Source organism: Balaenoptera musculus, chromosome 1, assembly GCF_009873245.2.
Source record: "Balaenoptera musculus isolate JJ_BM4_2016_0621 chromosome 1, mBalMus1.pri.v3, whole genome shotgun sequence".
In the NCBI taxonomy this organism is placed as follows: Eukaryota; Metazoa; Chordata; class Mammalia; order Artiodactyla; family Balaenopteridae; genus Balaenoptera; species Balaenoptera musculus.
In genome coordinates this window covers 3,415,212-3,423,417 of record NC_045785.1, presented here as the reverse complement: position 1 = coordinate 3,423,417, position 8,206 = coordinate 3,415,212, and positions in this window count along the sequence as shown.

Sequence of the window (8,206 nt, the reverse complement as noted above, 5' to 3'; positions counted from 1 at the left end):
CTCAGTGCTGGGCTTCCTGGTCACTTTATCTACGCAATGCTCTTTGCTGGGTGTTCTCATTCATTTCCATGATTTTAAAACTCCAGTTGATTGTCTAATGACACAAAAATTCATCTCCCTACCTGGAGCTGTTCCTCTGTACCCCGGACACCTGAATGCTCCTGCTTGTCTGCTTGCCTGTCTCCATGTGCTTCAAGCTTAAACGTTCCAGGCGGCTCCCTACATAGTCATCTCCATTTGCCCCTGGAGTCCTGCCTGACACATCTTTCCCTCATCTGAGCCATCACCAAATCCTATTGGCTCCGCCGTCATAATACACCCAGAATCCAGAACCCCCTTCCCATCACTGCCCTGGGCCCAACAGCATCATGTCCTACCTGCAGTGTCCTGATGGCCTTCTAAGAGCTCTTCCTGCCTCTGTCCTCGAACTCTACAGTCTCAGTACAGCTCTGGGGGGTCCTACTCAATCACAGATTAGATTCGCTGCTCCTCTCTCAGAATCCCGCAGCTCCTCCACATCGGAGCCCCATCTTTGCCATCACTGGGAGCCCTCCGTGTTCTGCTCTTACCCACCCCGACTCCACGAGAACACTGGGATCCTACACCCTCCCCTCCTCATGCCTCCTCATGCCCAGAGCCATCCTTCCTGTTCCCTCTGCTGGACAACCTCAGGACCATGCTGGTTCCACCTCGGGTCATGTCTCATCTCACAATCTAGAATCACACCTACATCCTCGTCTGCATCCTCCCCTCCATTCTCCCCTCCATCCTCTCCTCTATCCTCCCCTCCATTCTCCCCTCCATCCTCTCCTCTATTCTCCCTTCCATCCTCTCCTCCATCCTCCCCTGCATCCTCCCCTTCATCTTCCCCTCCATTCTCCCCTCCATCCTGCCCTCCATTCTCCCTTCCATCCTCTCCTCCATCCTCCCCCGCATCCTCCCCTTCATCTTCCCTTTCATCCTCCCCTCCATTCTCTCCTCCATCCTCCCCTGCATCCTCTCCTTCATTCTCCCGTCCATCCTCTACTCCATCCTCCTGTCCATCCTCTCCTTCATCTTTCCCAACATCTTCCCCCAGCCATCTCTGATTTCCCTCCTTCATCTGTGTCTCTGCACAGCACTTCACATCATCTCACTTACTAATATCATTTACTTACCTGTTTTATTGCCTCCCCCCAATATATTAACCCCACGAGACGATGGGGAGAGGTCTGTTTGTTTCACTGGTGTACCTGGGCCTAGAACAGAACTAGCACTTGGTAGATGCCACCTGTGGCATCTAAAGGAATGAAGGCATGTATATCAGGTGCTCAGAAGTGGCTGTCATCACTGTTGACACAGAGGAGGGTCCGAAGTGGATAGTCCTGTGGAACTGGCAGGCAGTGTATGTCCCAGCTCCCAAGGGAAACAATTGGGAGCCAGATACTAGGAGTGAACAGGCAAAGTGGCAGGCTCTGCATCACTGACCACCTCTGGAATATTGGAGGGGACCCCAGGCCGGAAGTGGGGAGACTGAGGGCGACGATGCCATCTGCCCCTTCAGAGGTGGGTTTCTGCAGACTCGAGCGGCCCTCCCACCTGCTCCTCCTGTGTGGCTCAAGACATCCCAGAAAGTGCAAGGTAGGCAAATCCCAGGGAGGGAAACACAAATAACAAGATGTTGGCAAAACGTCTGCAGCGTTTCCCCCGTTGTCGGGACTGGACTTGGAAATGCACTAATCGGAGGTGCCCATGGAAAGCGGGCCTTCTGATGGGGAGTTTTGCAGGAAGCCAGCCGGCTCCATGTTGCCTGGGTGTCTAACTGGATACGGTTCACTGGGGTTCGCATGAATTCCGTCAGACCTGACAGGTGGAAGAAGGAATTCTTTCAGAGAAACGTGTATTTGTTCTGGAGAAAAATATTTCATGGCAGCGCCAACTTCCTAAACCTCCGTGAAGAGCAGCAGGTCACACGTGTTCATCTCTGCTCAGCGGGATGTGACACCGCCGGAGAAACAATGAACAGCTGTCCACATGATCACTCAGGTCACCTGCAGCTGGGATCCTATCTATTTGACCCCTCGCACGGGGCTACTGGAAGCTTCTGAGCTAGCTTCTTGTCAAGACCTGTCTCCTTGCTCTGCCCCTTCTCATCCATCCATATTCTCACAGGCAAGACTCTCTATCTTTCCTGGGTCTCACGTGCAGTTAAAGAGCTCATTAGGCCTTAGCCTTGGTGGGCGATATGCAGCCCTATAAGGAGTACCAGCATCCCATCCCATTAGGTATTCCTATCTGGGAAGGCGGTGAAAGAATCTTAGGGGGATGATTCAGGTGACTTTCTTGGCTGGATACAGGACATTTGAAGTCTCGGCTTTGAGGAGGCTATTTGCGCTGCATCAGCTCCAAAGGTGTGCAGGGCCAGCCTGCATCTGGCCTTGATGGAAGGGGTCAGCCCCTTGAGATGCACAGAGAGAACCTGTCAACCACGTTAACTCCTTCCTCACGAGAGCAGAACTAAGATGGTCTGAGGTACCCATCTTCTTAGGAGCAGGGGCTGGATGCTGGTTGGGATGCTGGAGGGTAAGAAAGATATTATTCCCAAGGATGGGAATCAACCCTAAGATAGGATTCTGAGGAGGCCTTAGGTGGGGACCCCAAACAGAGTCTTTTCCTGGGTTTGTTTAGGTTTTTTTCCCACTTCAAATTTTGAAAAGAAGTTAAGACATCATTGATTTAACAATTAGTGAGTCTTAGGTTTTTTCTCCCCTGCATTACAGAACTATATTAAGAAATCAAATTCTCTAACAGAGCAGAAGCCAGCAAAACAGCTCTGTGGGAAGGTAGCTGTCGTCTGAGATGGGAGGGTGGCTCTTGAAACATCCCCTACTTTTCTGTAATACTGAACCTGGGCAGAGCTTTTTTATTAAATTAAGTTACCCCTTAAGGGAAGTCTTTATTCAACACTCAGCTTTTGCAGTAAAATTACAATCATTATACAGACACAGAAATAAAAGCCCAGGGTAACCCGTGTAATCTGGAACAATTCTGTAAGACCATTATCAGCATTCTTCCTCCCTGCAATCCATAACTTGGCCAGGACATTTTTCTCCCCTCTCGTTTCCCAGTTTGTGTGTCATACCCAGAATGCAATACAATAAAACTCCTGATCTGCAGTATTAAAGAGCTCATAAAAATGTCCACAAGAATAACTTATTTTTTCAACTGTCATTAAAGATGATATACAATTAAGGCGGACCATAAAAAATGATTAAAATTGCAGTCCTCTATAAATTCAAGGGGGCTTGTGTTTTTGCTATTGTATGCAAAAATGGTAATAGCCAGACATACATTTCGAGGGGAAATCGTTTCAGAAGGGACAAGCCAGAAACATACTATGAGAGTTTGCATAAATCATATTTGTCTTTTACAAGATAATGAAGAACATGTGGAGCTGTTGGGAGGGGATGTGCCTAGGAAAAAACCATGCAATCTGGCTGCAGGTTCTTCTAAAGGTTGGAGACCACAACTCATGCATCTGGGTAAACCTTCCCCCACCCCTTTCCAGGACTTGTGTATTATAGATGTTTGATCATCTGGGGAATTGCTTTAAATGTGAACAGTGACGCGGTGTGGTAGGAGATGGACATTCTGGGTGTGAGAAGATGTAGGTCATCGTCCAGCCCCTGTTGCTCATCAACCAGCAAGTTGCTGTCTTCTTTGGGTGACTTCCCCATCTGTTAACCTAAGGGATGGGATTATAGTGATAGTTTCCACTTCATCGAATGACTGAATTGAATCACTCTCGTGATATTTCACTTGGAGCCTCGTGATGTTTGCCTGTGGACTTGGCCCCTACAGGTTGTGTTTCCTGGGCTCCCAGGTCCTTGACTTCTAGCTCTGTGTGGTTGATCAGGGCACAGGAGGAGCCCAGCCTGCAAGGGGTGAGGAGAAACTGGGGTGTTCCTTCCCCACTCTTTCTGCCTTGCGCAATATCTCCATCAGTGGTTGCATCAGCCCTGTGTCCAGTGCCCTCAAAACAGGCCCTGCATGGTTCTCCCTTCCATCAGGTAACTCCTGTACTCAAGAACACAGCTTTTTCCCAGTGAGCCTCCAGTAAAGAGGGACTTCTGGGCTTTGCTTTGGAGCATTTCCATTACCTGGATAATCAATTCCTTGTGTTAAATCCCTCCAGTTTAGATCCTTGGGTGGCTTCTGTTTCCTGATAAAGCCCTGACTGATGGAAACCCAATGCAAAGAGCATTGGAGAGCAGAGCAATTCTGGTTGGAGCAGGAGTGGGACCTGGAGCCCCACCACCTTGGCCACGGCCAGTCCCCACTCATCCTTCGCACAGACTGCAATTTGGACCTGAAGGCCCCAGAGTCGGGGGACATGCTGTGAAAATCTCTGGGCACAGCAGAGCTTCTCGGTTCTTTGTGTCTCAGTGGACACACCTAAATGTCACGTGCTCTTTGCAGAATGTGATGAAGCACGGTCTGCTTAATTCCATCCTAGGAAGTGGAAACAGTGGTGCTAGGAAACATAAACAAACTCACAAACACAAGTCTGCATCCCTGGAAATCCGTGTGTGATGCGTGTGTCCAGGGGTCCCCTTGCTCTCATTTCCACTTGTTCATCGCTGTGTGCCAGTGCCCTTTTGGGTGCAAGTGACATCTGCTGCCCAAAGGTTTAAGAAACAATTCTGGGATAAAAGGTTAAGATTGAGAAAATGCTATAATTAACATGACTTTCCTTCTGAAAATTGAGAATAGGCCACTGCTCTTTTATTAGAGCAATATTTTAGCTTAGCTTAATGTCATCAGAATGACCTCCAATGTTCTCATCGCCCCTTTCTGACCCCAAGTGTGATCCTCACTCTGTCTAGGCCCAGAAGACAGGGACCATACCACTTTGTGAATTTGAGGGGTCTGTGCAGGAAGGGAGGGGGTTAGTGGGATGAGACATCCCAGAGAGGGGCTGTAGGAGATGCTCAGAGTGCAGTGATGAAGCCACTCTGCAGATCTGTCACTGTCACCCAAGTGCATGCAGCCCTACCACGTTCCAGAGCCGTGCTGGCTCTGTGGTCTCCATGGGTACTGTGATGGGTACTGCACCTGCCCACACAGGATCTGCAGACGTGCAGACAGGTGATGACAAAGTAGATGGGGCATGACAACAGGGACAAGCAGGGAATGGGACACGACATAGCAGGGGCAGCTAAGCCAGGCTGGGCAAGGGGCTCAGGGGAGGTTCCTGGGTCAGAGGCCAGAAAGTAAGCTGAGAAATGAAGACCAATGTCCAATGTTTTTGGACAAATTGGAAAAGAAGAAATAAAACTATCTCCATCTGCAGATAACATGATCCTGTATATTGAAAATCCCAAACACACACACACACACACACACACACACACACACACACACACTCAAAATCCTACTAGAGTTAATAAACAAACTCAGAGAAGTTGCAGGGCACCAAAGCAACACACAAATCAGTTGTGTTTCTATCCACCATCAATGAACAATACAAAAAGAAAATTGAGAAAACAATTGCATTTTTGATGACATCCAAAAGAATAAATTACCTAGGAATAAATTTAACCATGGAGGCGAAATGCTTATATACAGAAAACTATGAAAGAAAGAAATTAAAGATCTAAATGGGGAGGGGGAACAAGGAGTGACTGAATAGTGGTCATGGGTTTTTATTTGGGTTGGCGAAAATGCTTTGAAACTATTGTAGATAGAGGTGATGTTTGCACAACCTTGTGCATGTACTAAATGTCACTGAATTGGTTAACTTTATGTTATGTGAATTTTGCCTCAGTAACAAAAATATGCTAAACACCAAGAAGAAAGAAAGAAGAGGAGCGGAGGGTGGGAGGGAAGTAAGGAGCCAGGTGAAGGTGTAGGCTTCGTCACCTCGCCTCCTAGACTAGGCAAGGAGTCCTGGTGTCAGAATCCTTCTCGTGAGTGTCAGGCTCCTGGGAAACATCCTGTACCCAGAGAAGGATGGAGGTGGGGTGGCAGGAGATGGTCAGCTGTCCTGAGTGGGGAGAGACCCGGGTTCCTGGCTCAGGTCTGAGTCCCTGTGACTTCTTCCTAAAGCAGGGACAGCCCTGTCCAAACTCAGAAAAAAAACTTAGTTTCAAGGCATCCTCTTTGTCACCTTTGACAGCTCTCTGGCTTCCACCTCCTAAACGTCCATCTCTCCCTCCCCATCTTCAGGGTCTCAGGACTCCCAGTTTTCTACCTCAATCAGTTGACCAAAGCATTTTCTCTCGGGCGACTGTCAGCGCTTCAGTCTCATAAGGTGAGTTCACATCATCGGTTTCCTCCGCAGCACGAGCTACTCCTGGATCCAGACACAGGTCGAGTCAGCTGGTGGAGCTACCCTCCCCATTGCTGCCTCCGCCTTGCCAAGCAGTGGGCACCATGCTGGCTGCTCCTGGGAGCCTGCCACGGGCTTCTTGGTCATCTCACTGCATCCGTGTCCCTTTCATCTCGGCGACTGTGTTTTTATAGTCAGAGCCAGCGCACTCCTGGCCTCTATCTACCCTCCAGTGGTCACCCTCGGTCCTGTTCTTGGGAGAACCCTAGTTTCCTTCCTTCTTGTAATCATTTGCTTTCATAGATCTACGGGGAAATGACCGTTAGTTCAGAAATTCAGGGGCTCAAAATGAAAAAGCAAACAGACCTCAAAAGAAAGGCCTTCCCCTCCTTCCCCCGACCTGGGTGCCCCCCTCCCCGAGGCCCCGCCAAAGGGCTCTGACTTTGTCCCGAGTTTTCCTGATTACAGCCAGCAGAGGATGCAGGGGTGGGGGCTTCAGAGGCGGCTTCACGGGGGAACAGAGTCAAGGATGCCTGGCGGGCGCTGCTTCCCCCGGTGACCCATTCTGTGTCCTGCTTCCGGAAGGGCTCCCCAGTGACACGGTGGAGTGAACAAGGCAGAGGGGCTCTGGCAGCCTCAGCCCTGGAGGCTCAGGTGTGATTGTCCATCCCTCTGCCCTCCCTGTCTGCCCTGTGCTAGTTGGATCTCTGGCTGGCATCCTGTAGCCACTTCACGGTGTCCAAATCAATAACCAGCAGAGCCTCAGACACAGAGAGCAGGCCCGCCCCTCTTGGCCTGACTCCTCCCACACCTGGAGGAATAGCGGGCATCCCCGATCTCCCACCAGGACCACTGTGTCTACTTCTGGGGATTTTGCATTGCATATAGGTTTCTGTGGCCCTTAAGTATCCAAGGCTCAAATCTGTGCTCTGCAGAGCTTGGTGACTCAGATCACTTGAAATCTTAGCCACTGACCCTAAACTTTGTGAGCTGAGCTAAGAGAGGGGCTATTCTCTGATGGCTTATGTGTGCCAAATCCTCCACCCTCACCCTCAGCCGTGCACCCAGCACCAGCCCCACCAGCGCTGAGTGGCTGGAACACCAGGAGGGAGTCCCAGCCAGAGGGAGCACAGGACACACCTTCAGAGGACAGATGAGAGATGGGGAGTTCCAGGAGGCCAGAGGGGGCATCTCCATAGGAGAAGACAAGGTGTGCCATTGAGGGCTCTGGGGACTGAGGGAGGGTGGTACCCCAAGGAACCCCTGACTTCCTGCCACCTTGAAGCCATTTCACCTGTGCTCTTTGTCATTCAGCAAGAGGAGACATAAGGTAGGGGACCTGCCACACTTGTCCAGTGCTGTGGACTGAATGTGTATGGCCCCCTTAAATCTATATATATAAGCCCTACCCCCAATGTGATGGGGTTGGGAGGTGGGGACTTTGGAGAGAATTCGGGTTAGGTGAGGTCGTGAGAGTGGAGCAGTGCCCTTTTATAAAGAGACAGCAGATGCGATCTCACCCTCAGCCATGTGAGGACACGGTGAGAAGGCGGCCGTCTGCAGGCCAGGAAGAGCGTCCCCACCAGAACCCCGCCATGCTGCCACCATGATCTTGGACGTCCAGCCTCCAGGGCTGTGAGAAATAAATGTCTGCTGTTTAAGCTGCCCCAACAAGGGCCCTCTAACCCTCATTACAGCAGCCGTTACTGACTGAGACACCTACTCCACATGTTCCCTTTGGGTGGCTGTGCCCCAAGAGTCTGATGAGAATAGGAATGACAGAAGTCACTGACTGGGCAGGGGCCCCTGCTTGCTGACCCACAGCCAGGACAGAGCCCGTCACCCCAGGTGACCCCATGTGCCCCAAGGAGGGCCCTGACCCCCCACATTCAGGAG